The 13658-nt window shown below is 37.9% G+C and overlaps 1 protein-coding gene across 4 annotated transcripts in view; it reads right to left on the bottom strand.

Moving 5' to 3' along the window:
* The window catches only part of LOC145666297 (uncharacterized), a 255157-nt gene that overhangs the window by 85944 nt on the left and 155555 nt on the right, over positions 1 to 13658 (bottom strand). For 2 of the 4 annotated variants that reach the window (XM_081733375.1, XM_081733374.1), the window contains exon 1: positions 1674 to 1829. The exons of the other annotated variants lie outside the window; for them this stretch is intronic. The gene's annotated coding sequence lies outside the window, so the exon portion shown is untranslated. Of the gene's footprint in view, positions 1 to 1673; positions 1830 to 13658 lie in introns of those variants that run through there. 4 annotated transcript variants of the gene reach the window in all.

The following is a 13658-nucleotide window of genomic DNA, read 5'->3' as shown; positions in this document are numbered from 1 at the left end:
GCATTCGTGCTATTTAGTGGCCACCCAGCACAGATTGTTTTGTGCTTTTTTGTGCTGTTTTTATGCTAGACATCTGGAACCCTTATTTATACGCAAATCGTAAAGGTCCCCTTGAATTTTATTTATGCCAAGTAAAATATATTCCGCCCATTTGAAACCGACTAGGGGACAATAAAAAAGAAACTGGTGAAAGAATTATAATTTTTCTTTTTTTTTTTTTTTTTTTTTTTTTTTTTTAGTATTGCGCCACAAGTAAACCTGTACACAAGAGCGTTTAACCACTACCTCATTTCTCCTTTTTTTTTTTTTTTTAATTGGAAGTTTTCGCTCACATGTGAAACAAGTCCTGCAGTAAATAATCTAGTGGATCTTATTAGGTTACTAAAGATACACTAAATACTAGAGAATACTAAAGGAACACAAACCTTGTCATGGCACAAACATTATGAGAAATTGTCCACGTTTCTCTAAGATAATTTAGCACCAGGTGCTAGTTGGCCACTAAAGAGCACGAATTCTATATAACTGAGTCAGAGCAGGGCAACGCTGATGGGCCCGCGCGGTAGCGCGGGGGTGTGTCCGAAGGGAACAAGTGCGTCAGCGACGGTGGGTATACGCGTAAGCGAGGGTAGTGAAAACATATGGGCTTTGGTAATCATACGTTTTTCAATATCACTTTTTATGGTTTCATACTAGTAACGCTTCAGTTGTAAACATAAAATACAGCTTTCGTACACTGTGCAGAAATACATTGGCGTTGAGTTAGAAGACACTTATCTTAAAAACTAAGACATGTAAACTTTTGCAATTTCAAGAAGAAAATAATGTACTACAGTTTCTTAACTGTCCCTCGTTTTGTAAATAAAAATTAAGTGAAACCTTTAAGTTTCTTGTCCAACGGTTATGCCGGTTAGGCTAAAGAAGACGGTGATGATGAGTAATGAATGAAATGGTGGAATGGAGAAAGTGTAAATAAACGGGAGAACCCCGAGGAAACCCACGCAGACAGTGTTTGTCCATCACAAAGTTCACATGGCGATGGCTGGGATCGAACCCGGGACCCCAAGTACCAGAGGTGAACGTTCTACCACTGAGCCAGCGCGGACCCTACAATTGTAAGCGAGTTCTTGATATACCGGTAACTCTTTACTTTGGGCAAGGCAATGATATCCTGTCAGTACATAGTATTGCCGAACGAGCGTAAGCGAGTGAAGGCGGGTTATAGCCCAGCAGGGCACTTTGTTTTCTGTCTTTCCTTCTTGGGAACTGTAATTATAATTGCGGGAACCAGTTCAGATGACTTGGTTATTGTCACTGCCTTGCCTAAAGTAATGACTTGCCGATATACCTTAGGGGGTTCGTGAAGGTAAGCAGCAAGGCAACAAATAGAATCGAAGTTAATACACAGGTTGGGCTAGGTAGTACCATTTAAATTACTTTCTTTGATACCCGCCCCCCAAAAAAATTATATGCCGGAGACGCCAGTGCGCGGGAACATACTATAACCGAATCTTTTTCATGCGCAGCAACAATTAACATATGTAACACAACATATAAAATTGATGACAATTTGAAATGTATATGCATAATATTAAATTAACTCACCCCATGTATATGCATAATAAGTGCAATAATATATGCAAATGTATATGAATAATATTAAATTAACTCACCACTCTCTCACTTCATGTTTTCGTGGTATTTGCTTAACCAGCAATTGCGTACAGTTCCAATGAATGAATATTTTTATGATAAACATTCTTTTCACTATTTGTAAACTTATCTCAACGAATTTTTTTAAAGGACTTTACCCACACTGCATCACAATGTGACAAATGAAGAACGCGAACCGAACATACAGGCAGCGCAACCAGACTACGATTTCTGCAATCAGGCTCTTCAGCGGCAAAGGCGGCTCGGCGCCTGTCCGAGCATCTTTTCAAGGTCGGTCCATCCGCTGTTTGCCGACATTCTTTCGGCTCCTTTACTTGTCGGCACGCCGCCAACGTTTCGGCGTCTTTCCGACAATATTTGCCGCGGTCGCCGTCCGCTGTTTGCCGTCTCCTTGCAAAATGTTTGTCAAGGATCCTCTCGTACTTGTAATTTATTTTAAGTATTTACTTCTCATATACCCTTTACGTGCAGTCCCTTTACTACATTTCTTTTCATGCATTTACCTTTTTCGTGGTCGGCACGCCGTCAACGTTTCGACGTCTTTACAACCATCCTTTGACGCTGTCGTTCCGTCCGCTGTATGCCGACTTTCTGCCGACTCCGTTTTCACAAGACATATTTTATGGAATTAGTGCCCACCCACAAGAAAAACCTTCGGACAGTTTCAATTTTTACTTCATCATTAAAGAAGATACAGGCTCTATTCATTTTCCAAAATTCGACTCTTTGCCGCTGGTACGCGTTATTGCAACTTTCGCCGACGTCGTGCCGACGTCGCTTTTCAAGAAATTGCCGGCAGTCTCTTTTTGCAGTCGTCGTCCGACTGTCTGCCGACTGTTTCGAGAAAGCTTTATACGAGGGAAATATAAGCCCTAATTCGTATTTTAAAGCAATAAATTACCTTCTAACTCTCTTTGTTTTCTATTGGTGAACGAATCTCTTTTTGCTCGTCGCGGTCGAAAATCGAGCGGAAAGACGCCGGTGTCCGGCGCCGGCAATCCGACCGCGGCATCTGGTCGGCATGCACAAATTGTCCGACTATAGGCGGCAGGATCCTGATGGGGTAATAATTTTAATAACTGAAAGTTATATAGTTTGTTATGTATATATAGAGATAGAAGTCTAATTTTTCCACTGAAATATTAATTGTTCACTTTCCTGTCTCAACTTTGTTACAACTATAATTATTGATATTCAAGGAGCGGCATTCTTTTAATGGTCCAAGGGGGCAAAAATATTAAATACTGCCCTGGATACATGGATAAGGAGACAACAAGAATGCGTTATACAGGGTGGCGCTGTTGAAAGTAGCCCTTTGAATGCGAATCCACTATTTCGACTTCTGAAATTAAGTAAACAGCTACAACAATGAACAGTTTATGCAATTATCGATTGTTATTTCTTCAACAATCGATAATATACAACAACTGACATAAAGAATTATTGATTGTTACCATTCTTGAATAACATCAAGGATGGTTTGTTAAAGACTCTCCACTACATCATGAGTGATGAAGCATGGTTTCATCTTTCCGGTCATGTGAATTCACATAACACAAGGTACTGGGCAACGGAGAACCCTAACTTTGTTTGTCAGCAACCACTTCATGGTGAAATAATCGGCGTTTGGTGCGCTTTAACAGAAACGCGCATCATTGGACCGATATTTTTTGACACTACCCTCAACACGGTTGCATATACGGAAATTTTTGATGCATTTTGTGCTAAACTCATTGAATGTGAAAGACAATACTGCTTCTTCCAGCAAGATGGGTCAACTTGCCACACTTCTAAGGTATCCCTGGAACGAGTCCATGATGTCTTCTCTGAGGAACGAACTGTCAGCAAAGGTTTGTGGCCACCACGTTCGCCGGATCTAACATGTGATTTTTTTTCCTGTGGGGACACTTGAAAACAAACTAGTCTATGAAACTAATCCACATACAATACAGGAACTGAAAGACAACATTAGCCATGAAGTTGCCGCCATCGATATTCGAACTTTACGCCGGATTATCTGAACATGCTTACACGTGCAGAGTTGTGTATTGATGTCGCAGGAGGTCACTTTCAACATCTATAAATGCAGTTTTCTGTCTATTTTTCATTGCAAATAAATGATAAGTCCATTTCAGCTCTTCGTTTCTGTAATTTCACTGCATTTCCTTTATTCTTATACGGGCTACTTTTACCTACGCCACCCTGTATGTTGGAGGTAATGCATTTCCTACTCCTGAACAAAGATAACATAATTGTTTTGACCAAGGTTATTTGCACTCAACAAAAACCATGTACAGGATGTCAAATTTCCTCGCCTTCTTACTTTAAAACAATTTTCTTACATTGCCTGTGTTCCCTTGCACAAAAAATGCATGGAGGAATCTATCTTTTGAATGTTTGCTGGTGCGGGCAGTAAAACTATTTTCCTCGGGATGTTGGTTCATTTCACGGTCGTTTGGCTTCCGGCAGGGAAGAGATCAGACGATTCCTTTTTGTTGTTTTTCGTGCTAACAAGCAACTGGCAAAAGCAAAAAAAAAAGCTTGTCAATTGTTTCATTTACAGGTAGAAACAGAAATTGCTGTTTTAATTAGCAACCAGTCCTTGCATTTTGTGTCTTGTAAACAATTGAAAAATGGAAAACAGAACCTCTTCAACACATTAGCACATTGCCACAAGCAATAGCATGACGAATTCAGAATTTTTTTTTCTTCTTATTTCTGCTTCTGAAACAAACGAAAGCCTTCGGAGGGTGGAGGAAAACAATGTAAACAGACTTTTAAAAGAATGTTCGTGTTTTGTTTGTCCTTTACAGGTATTATCAGTAACAGCTTAGTTGATCAGCAGCGGAGTGACAATACATTTGTTACATATGAACAAGGTCTGGATAAAACATACTGAGCAATGCAAATTGTCCATCACTTGCAGTGTATGCTGTAATGTAGCAGCCAAATAATTACAACATAAAATAACTATGAGCCAAATCCAAAATATCTCAGGTAATCAGTATTAAGGCTTCGAAACGTAACCAGATTAAGAAGAGGCACGTACAAATAAATAAATAAATAAATAAAAACGTTGGTTGGTTAAGTAAACGTTAGATTGTAAAGCGAAACATTTCATTATAGGCGTTCGATATCCTTGGTTGCGGAAACTTGTGCAAATTTGAAAAAAAAAAAAAAAAAAAAATGTTGGCGTAACATAATCTATATTATAAAAGAGAACGTACAAATCCTTTGTTCCCTCATCACGCTAATACGGCTGAACCAATTTCTTTTATTTTTGGGGGGTTATTAGGATTTGGACCCTAGATGGTTTTTATCATATCACTTTAATTTTTAATTACCAGTGTCTTGAGATAATTGACCATTCAAGTGTCCATAACGTACAAATCCTTTGTTAGTTCATCATATGCAACCCGCATGACCGTGTCACTCGGCGGGTTAACATAAATGACAGGCGCTATAATGTTAACATTTACTGCAATTTGAAAGCGAAAAAGTAAAAATTATCTAAGTAACAAAGTTTATTGCGTTCCGGGGTGACCGCAGCGAAGCGGGGTGAACGCTGCTAGTATTGCATATAATACTTTGCGTAACGACTTTTGGCGCGCAATTCCCTTTCATTGGTCCTATTCCTTTCCCTATTTGCAAGGCGAGGTTTGTCCAAGAACTAAGCATTGATGAAACTAACACTGATTTCTATATAAATTGGGTGGTGGTCCTGTGGTGGAGAGGGACATTCGTCAGCTATTTAAGTACATATATCTAGGATCGAGTAGAGAAAAGCAAACTTTAAGAGGCAAGGGACCCATCGGCCTCCCAGGATCAGCGCACGTAGTTTATGCATGGAAAACGGAGCTGAGAACTGTCAGCCGAAAACGTCTGAAACAAAGGCTGACGAGTGGACATACTGACTATGTCATCTGTCCAGTTAGAACCCTTCATGGGCTGCAGTAGTACAGTTAACCACCTTAAGAGGCCGAATCACTGCGAGATTAAAATACCGCTAATTTTTCAGTAATTATCTGAAATCTTCAAACAGATAAAGATAATCGAAATGTGGGACAAGAGCGCGCTAGACTATATTATTTTGCATGAGGTACCGTTATCACGAGTCATTTAGTAGCTTTCCGTTTGCAACCATTTAGAAACGCAAAAATGAATACCGATTTTCAAAATGACTGGATATCGAAAGCTGATAAGTAAGTCGTTATAACGGTATCTCATGTAAAATAATATTGTCTATGGCGCTCTTGTTCCACTTTTCGATTATCTTTTATCTACTTGAAGATATCATATAATTACTGTAAAATTAGCGGTATTTTAATTTCACCGCGATAGGGCCTCTTAATATTCTGGATAGTAAGTGGATGAACAAAAATAGAACATTCAAGTCTGTAGCGCAGAGTCGAACTCTGAAACTTCACGTTAGCTTCGTGATGCATATATACTTATGAGCAGGTTTTCATTTTCTTCAATTCTCTCCCTCATTATTGCAAGAACTGTTTCAGGTTTACTTAGACATATTTTCTATAGAGAATCTAATAAAATAATAATAATAACCAACAATATAAAACACTTCAAATTAGATTCTCTTTGGTAGTCTCTATTAATTTTTTGGTACTACCAGAAACTATTTACGTATAAGAGGGAAATCCTGTCATGGATTAGTTTAAATGCGCTTTGCATGTGAAGTGTTATATTTATATATACAGGGTGTCTCAAAATTCCATTGACATAGGCCAACTCCGTTATTATCAGAGTTACAACAAAATGTAAGAGGGAAAACCGTCTCCAAATATGATTTTTTAAATCTAAAGTGAAATTTTTTAAATCGGATGAGCCGTTTGGACTGTACACTCTTTTTGCGTCCAATGTTAAATAAAAATGAAACGTTGCCATTTACCTGGATCCACAACATAAATGAACGAATTTACTGTTTGAAATGTGGGCTGGCCATCGACATGTTAGCATAAATGATAGTAACTTCATTCACTTATGTTGTGGATCCAGGTAAATGGCAACGTTGCATTTTTATTTAACGTTGGACGCATAAAGAGTGTACAGCCCAAACGGCTCATCCGATTTAAAAAAAAAAAAAAAACTTTCACTTTGGATTTAAAAATCATATTTGGAGACGGTTTTCCCTCTTACATTTTGTTGTAGCTCTGATAATAACAGAGTTGGCCTATGTCAGGGGACTTTTGAGACATTCTGTATTTCATATATAATTAAACTACTCTTGAACACGTGTGGCAGTGAAATTGAGGTTGCTTTGTTACTCAAATATATTATATATATAGTGTGGCCCAAAAGTAGGTATACAGTCCCGTACTGATCTGCTGACTGTATTTCGTATCACTTCTTATTATTATCCATCAGGTAGATTTAGTTTCTTTATTATTTGTTGTTAATGACTATTTACTTATACCTTAAGCCCGGAACAGCAGAAGCAAATAAACCCATAAGCTAGAGAGTTATATTTGATCAATGCAGTGGTGTATGTACTATATACTATATTTCTATGAATTAATGACAAAATGAAGTGAAAATATATTCTGATAGATTAAGAATCTTAAGTGCTTAGAGTCATGTGGCGCCAAACCAGGACTATAAGGGAAATGGAGCAAAATTCCCCGACCACGATATTAGTCTATAAACCAACATATAGTAAAGTAATGCTTTTCTTTATCTTTTATGTATTGTTATTTCATCATTTACCGTCATTCATTTTTCATAATGTTCTTTTAGCCTAACGAGCGGAACCATGTAATGTAAAACTCAGGAATGAAAGAAATACCAGGAGAGCCCGGCTTCACATGGAAAAAATAATGTTTGTGCGAAATCATTTTAAAACACCTGAAATGTATACAACCTGGAACACACTCAAAACGTTTGGGTTGCCTACATCAAAGGCAATATGGCTTTATATTCGTGAAAAGGTATGAGACGAGGCTGAGATCTTGCAACAGAAATAGGTAGGTCTATGTTTTTCGAGACGAGAAAGGGCTTTCAGGATGCTTTTTCGAAACGAGAGTCTCCCAAATCTAGTCTCATGGTCAACATTATTCACTGTACATATACGTACTTTAAAGAGCAAGTGGGAGGAGAACCACAGCTGGAAGGGCCAACCAGGTCGAATTGTATAGCCTTGTGGTCTCCTGAGGAACAAACAATACTATTAGTGTTGTTATTCGGAAGTGTTTGACAGTGCAAGTGAAGACTGGGATGGTTTACTCACACGAGTATATTATATGTGGATATAACAATAAATAAATAAAGTGAAAGAACTGTCTCTGCTGTTTGATTTGATTTTTTTTTTTTTTTTTTTAGTTTAGCATTCCTTTGAACAGTGAGATTATATGAGATGTGGACTCACAGCTTAACATGGAATCCGAACCATATGAACTCCCGCCGGGAATCGAACCCGGATCTCCCATGCCAAAGGCACGTACGTTAACCGCTTAGCCACAAGGGTGTTCTGTCTCTGTTGTTGAATGCCAACTATGTGCATATTAAAGATCTTTGAAGTTGACATCCGAGAAGTAACGGAAGAAAAAGTCAATTTACTTAATAAGCAACTACAATATTGTCTGAAAGGAAAATTGCGGATGGTATAATTTGGTTGTTATCTCTTTTGTTTGTGGGAAGATTAAATAAAGCAGCCGTCATTAAGTTGGAAATTGCTGGGTCTGCAGGAATTTGTAAACTGGAAAGGCTTAAATGCGTCACGACTCAACCAACAATTTTGATCAATTGAAACTGAATATGCTTCTGATGACCCTTTTTAACTGTTAACAAATCATTTGCAACACGACGAACCTCTCTCTTTCTCCAGCCTTCATTTAATCAACAACTATAAACAATGTTCTTATACAGTTATCATGTCTTTGCCACAACAGCACTTGAAGCTTTTACCTTTCTGATCATCGTAAGCTTCAACCGTTTTATTTACATTTTCTTCTTCATTTACAAGCAAAGGGGGCGTACTGTTAAGAGTATACATGTCAACGTTATGGGGAGACAAACAGCAACATTGGATACAATCCGGCGTGTACTCAGAATGCTATAGCGGATACAGAAGGTGAAAACTGGAGGGTGGGCAGCCAGAACCAAGACTCATAGGTACATCATGAATTTACTGCAAACTTTTAAAAATATATAAATAATAGCTTCAATTATTTTTACCAGTCAAAGAACTGGAGGACCTAGACGCCCCGGCCCCAGGCTAGATCCGCCACTGCATGTACTCAGATTTTTTTGTTGGAAGGGACCCAAAGTTGGGGTGGGGAGAAGGTCTAATACCACAAAGCACTACGACTATGTTGTATTGAACTGGTGTTGTTCTACACCGAACAGACGATACGTAATTATTAAGTAATGCCATCTATATTGTCAAAAATAAATAAATAAATAAATAAATAAATAAATAAGACAAGTAAAAGTGACGTCGTAATGTTACATGAATCATTTCTCTCCTAAACGAGTATAGTTTTATTAAGAATGTATACAAACATATGTGAAGTTAGGCAGTTCGAGGGGAGTCTGGACCCAGTGGATCCCCCGTGGGTGCACTCTTGGATACAACAGTACAATAACGTCAGTAATAGTTTTAATTTCCCTCAAGGAAGAATTCTAATAAACGGGGATGAAAGTAGTACTGCTAAAATATGCAACGTTGAGCACGGTGGGAGGGGGTGCCTCGTAGGCTAAAGGAGGAGGAGCATCAATGAAAGTATTCTTTCAGTTGATGTCCTTTAGGATAAGGGATACTATGAATAAAGGAAGTGAATGATGATGGAAGAATTGGTGGAATGGGAAAGTGGGAGAACCCCGAGAAAACCCACGGACACGGTTGTGTTCACCACAAATTTACTTGGCTGGGACTCGAACCAGAGATCGAATGCACCAGAGGTAAGTGCTCTACTGCTCTATCCCTGGGCCATCGTGTCCCCATTAATGATGGTGAATGATTACGAAATGTGAGAGGAAACGAAAGAACCTCGTAAAAACTTAAGAACACGCATGATGTTCTCCATCTCAAACTCACATGCCTTGGGATCAAACTAGAGACCTCTCGCTGCAGACATAACGACCACACTACCACTGGTCACCATGCCTCTAAATGCAGTTCCAGTGGCGTAATCTGCCATTTTTGAGACAGTGTAAGGTCTTTGCACAACTACAGAAGCGTTCGCTACAAAAGTTCACGTTTTTTAAGGATTCAAGCTAAACGTGCAGTGCTTTATCTTCATCCTTCACTTATGCTTTTTTAGTATTGCAATGAGACAATGTTTTCTAGTTTCATTTTGTAAATGTTTTTAAGTCTTTCGTCTCGTCCCGATTCTTAAAAACATATTTCTCCTCTCATCTTGATTCTCTGAAAGCTCTTGTCTCCAGGGTAGTCACTTGTGTGGAAACAGAGGGCAACTGCCCGATCATTTAAGTTCCCTGCCGATCGGGGGAATCCACTTCAACATAAAGCTTTCTTCTCTACATGATATGATACGAACATGGATATATGAGTGATGGATAAATTAAGTTCACCACACTTCAAAAATACTAAATCTTGTAAGTGAAACGAAAATGTGATCTCCTCCCATTTCAGTAAAATACCGTACTTACTAGATAATATATATTTCTTAAGGCTTTAAGTTGTCAAAAAAGTATCTCTTCAATTTAACTAGTGAAGCATGGAATGAGGCCACCTCTTAAAATAATTTAAGATGTTGCTGATGTCCCATCATCTGAAAAAATATATATATCGCTGAGATAAAGCATAAATACAATGTGCTTCAGTAAAACGCACACAGAGGCCCCTAGAAGTAAGAATGTTTATTAAGGTTTTAAATTGTAAATGGGCCAAAATTTCATGTTACACTTTTCTAGGAGTCTAACTTTATATTTGTGTAGGGGGTGGGCATATATTAATGCTTGTCCCTCCAGGGAAAGTTCCAATTTACGGTCCTAGTCATCACATCTTGTCTTGTAAATTTACTGTATACCTAGGTATACAAAACCTATGCCCTGGTTTTCTTTTAATTTAATTTAGAAGTTATCAGAATCTTTCCACGTCACGAGAGGTGCATGAAGGAAATGATATAACAATGTTTAGTATAATGATTTGGGTATTTTAAACGTCGATAAATGCACTGAGGAAAAAAAAAACGCATGTGGCGTACGTAGAAACGTGTAACTGACGTATGTAATATACGTATATGTATGTAATATATGGAAGACTATTAGATGCAGGGACGGATCCAGGATGGACTTCTGGGGGGCGCGGTAGGTCGTAATACTACTACTTAGAGCTACTTTTAAGAGCTCTCAGATGGGTTTTATTTATATATAAAATAAGAAAGTTTCCTCTTCTGGGGGAGCGATCGCCCAGATCGCCCCCCTTGGATCCGCCCCTGATTAGATGTTAGACATCCTCCAACGGCATGACGTAACATCTAACGGCAGTGCGTATGTAGTATGTGGTTAAGGTATGTTCCATACTGATTTCTGTAGTATACATAATGATTCCGTATATTTGTACAATATATCCTTCGGATAACGGACTTTTCTCAATGTGCTCTTCATCGCTTTACTACAATCAATTTCTGGTTTTTAGACTACGATTCACGTAACACTAAAACAGTGTTTGAGAACTCAGGTTTGAGTGAACTAGTGTTGCTCACGCCTCGAAAAATTTCTCGTCTCTTCTCGAAAACACGACGAGAACTGTCATATTTTTTCTCTCATGACGAATTTGAAAATGTACTTCTCATTTTGTTTTGAGACAGACGAGAAATTGATCGTCTAGTGGGCGACTGTTTTTTTCTTTCTTTTTTTTTCTTTCTTTAACATGGCTTCGATGAAACCTGAAACAAATTAGGCTTCTTCCGTCTTTCCATTCCCACAGAAATCTTAATTCCCATAATCCATTTGACACATTTTCTTTCTTCAGCTGTGGGTTCCGTTCATTCCTCTGGTCACTGGAATGGCTACGAATTAAGGAGCCTACTACGCCTGTTTCCTCTTTTAAGCCAGATGGTTTTCACATTAGAAAATTATTTACGACGTTGTAAATATTATGTTTTCTCATAAATCTGTAGTTATTCAGGCTATTTTCCTTTTTTACATTGCTTTTTCTAAGCCTTAGTTCCAAAACCTTAATCTGTGGACAATGGAAAAGGAGCAGTTTTTTCTCTCTTTCCCTTTCTGTTTCTTTTTTGTTGCCGATATATATAAAAATCTGTAAAATATACGGATTATCAGTCCTGTCTCATAAATTAGTTTTCTAATTTAGCTCCCAGAAGCACTCATTTCATTTAAAGATAACAGTTCATTTCAACCAAAACTGTGGAATACTGCTACTAAATTCTTTACTTATAGAAACAGATGAAGAAAGTGGTTAATAATAATAATTTAATGGAATACAAAAAGGAGTTGAACGGAGAGCAAATTTCATAGTACTCAATGGAGACATACTGAATTCTCTCTTGTGATACAATACATTGGCGTCGGCAGCACAAACTTTTGGGGGGACAGACTACCGGGAGGACTGGGGTGTATTAATTTTTTCTTAAAAAAATTGTTTTATTTTTACTTTTGACAGTCTAGATTTTTGGAAAAAGTGCTACTAAAAAAAACTACAGTTTGTTTATTCAAACTGTAAAATACAACCTTGTTTTACAATTTTTGTTAATCTTAAATGATACCAAGTATATATCAAAAACAAAACGATAAAAGGGAGTGTGAAGTGAATATTTACAAACAATAAAGATATGAAGATTTGAAAACAGGTTTTAGGCATACAAGCCTACAACTAATGTAAATGAGGCTCAACAATGTATAGTTAAAAAAAATAGATGATTTTTTTAAAGCTAAACTAAACTCTCTTTGCTGCTAGCTATCTAAACAAAAACAGCTTGTTACTTCACAGTTTACTTCACCTTCATAGGGCCAAAAACTGACTGCCTTTTTTCACAATTGCAAACAAACTTTTGTGCTATATTTTCATATCCGCTTTGTCTAACATTGTTTTGTGAACGTAGCAAACTATATGGCTGAGCCTCCTTTGGGTCATAGTTGACCTAGGATCAGTGGCGTATTTAGGGGGCTGGCTTCCGGGCTTAACCCCCCCCCCGAAGTCACTTAGTATAGTAAAGTAAATGAAATATCTTGCAGAATGTTCACATTTCCACGCAAAGTCCCCCCCCGAAAGTTAGCAAAGCCCCTCCCGAAACAAAATCGTAAATACGCCACTGCCTAGGATACTGGAAATATTGGGAGGATGAAAACCGTTGTAAAAATATTGGAGTGGACACGTCCCCGGTGTCTCCGGTGGGATTGACGCCCGTGATACAATATACAGTATATATTATTTTATTTTTATTTGCTTTGCAGAAAAATTCGAAAAGTTTCAGTCGGGAGAAATGAAGTACAATGTGGTTGGTCAATTATGACCTGCACCTTCTGCAAGGAACGAACATAACGGGGCGGATGACGTCTAAATTGACAGATTGTATAAATTGGGAATTCAAAGTTATTTGCTGGTTATGCTGCGAATCCTTTAAAAAAAAATAAATTAAAATAAAAAAAACGCAATACTAATATTTCAAAATCCTTATTTCTTCATTCAGACATGTTGAGACTACTCATATATAAAAATTCGAATAATTTGTTTAACAAAAATGTAATTAACATTTCGTAATTTCTTCGGCCTCCCTTATATTATAATTTACCTTTTTTCCACTGGCGGATATAGCCCGGGCAGGCCTGGGCCTTCCAGTTTTCTTTTATTGACAAAATAATTGAAAGTCTTATTTATATATTTTAGAAAGTTTCTAGTAAAATTGTAATAGGCCTATACCTATCATAAACTGGCTTCTGGCCGCCCCCTCCGAGTTTTTACTTTCTAGGCCCGCCACTGCCCCTTGTAAGCTACAAACTAACATTATAGAGCAGTTGGCAATTCTTCAATGGAACAACCAGTT

Source organism: Thermobia domestica, chromosome 12 (assembly GCF_964235325.1).
Source record: "Thermobia domestica chromosome 12, izTheDome1.hap1.1, whole genome shotgun sequence".
NCBI classification, from domain to species: domain Eukaryota; kingdom Metazoa; phylum Arthropoda; class Insecta; order Zygentoma; family Lepismatidae; genus Thermobia; species Thermobia domestica.
The sequence above is the reverse complement of the archived record's forward strand: the minus strand, read 5'-3'. Positions and strand labels throughout refer to the sequence as shown.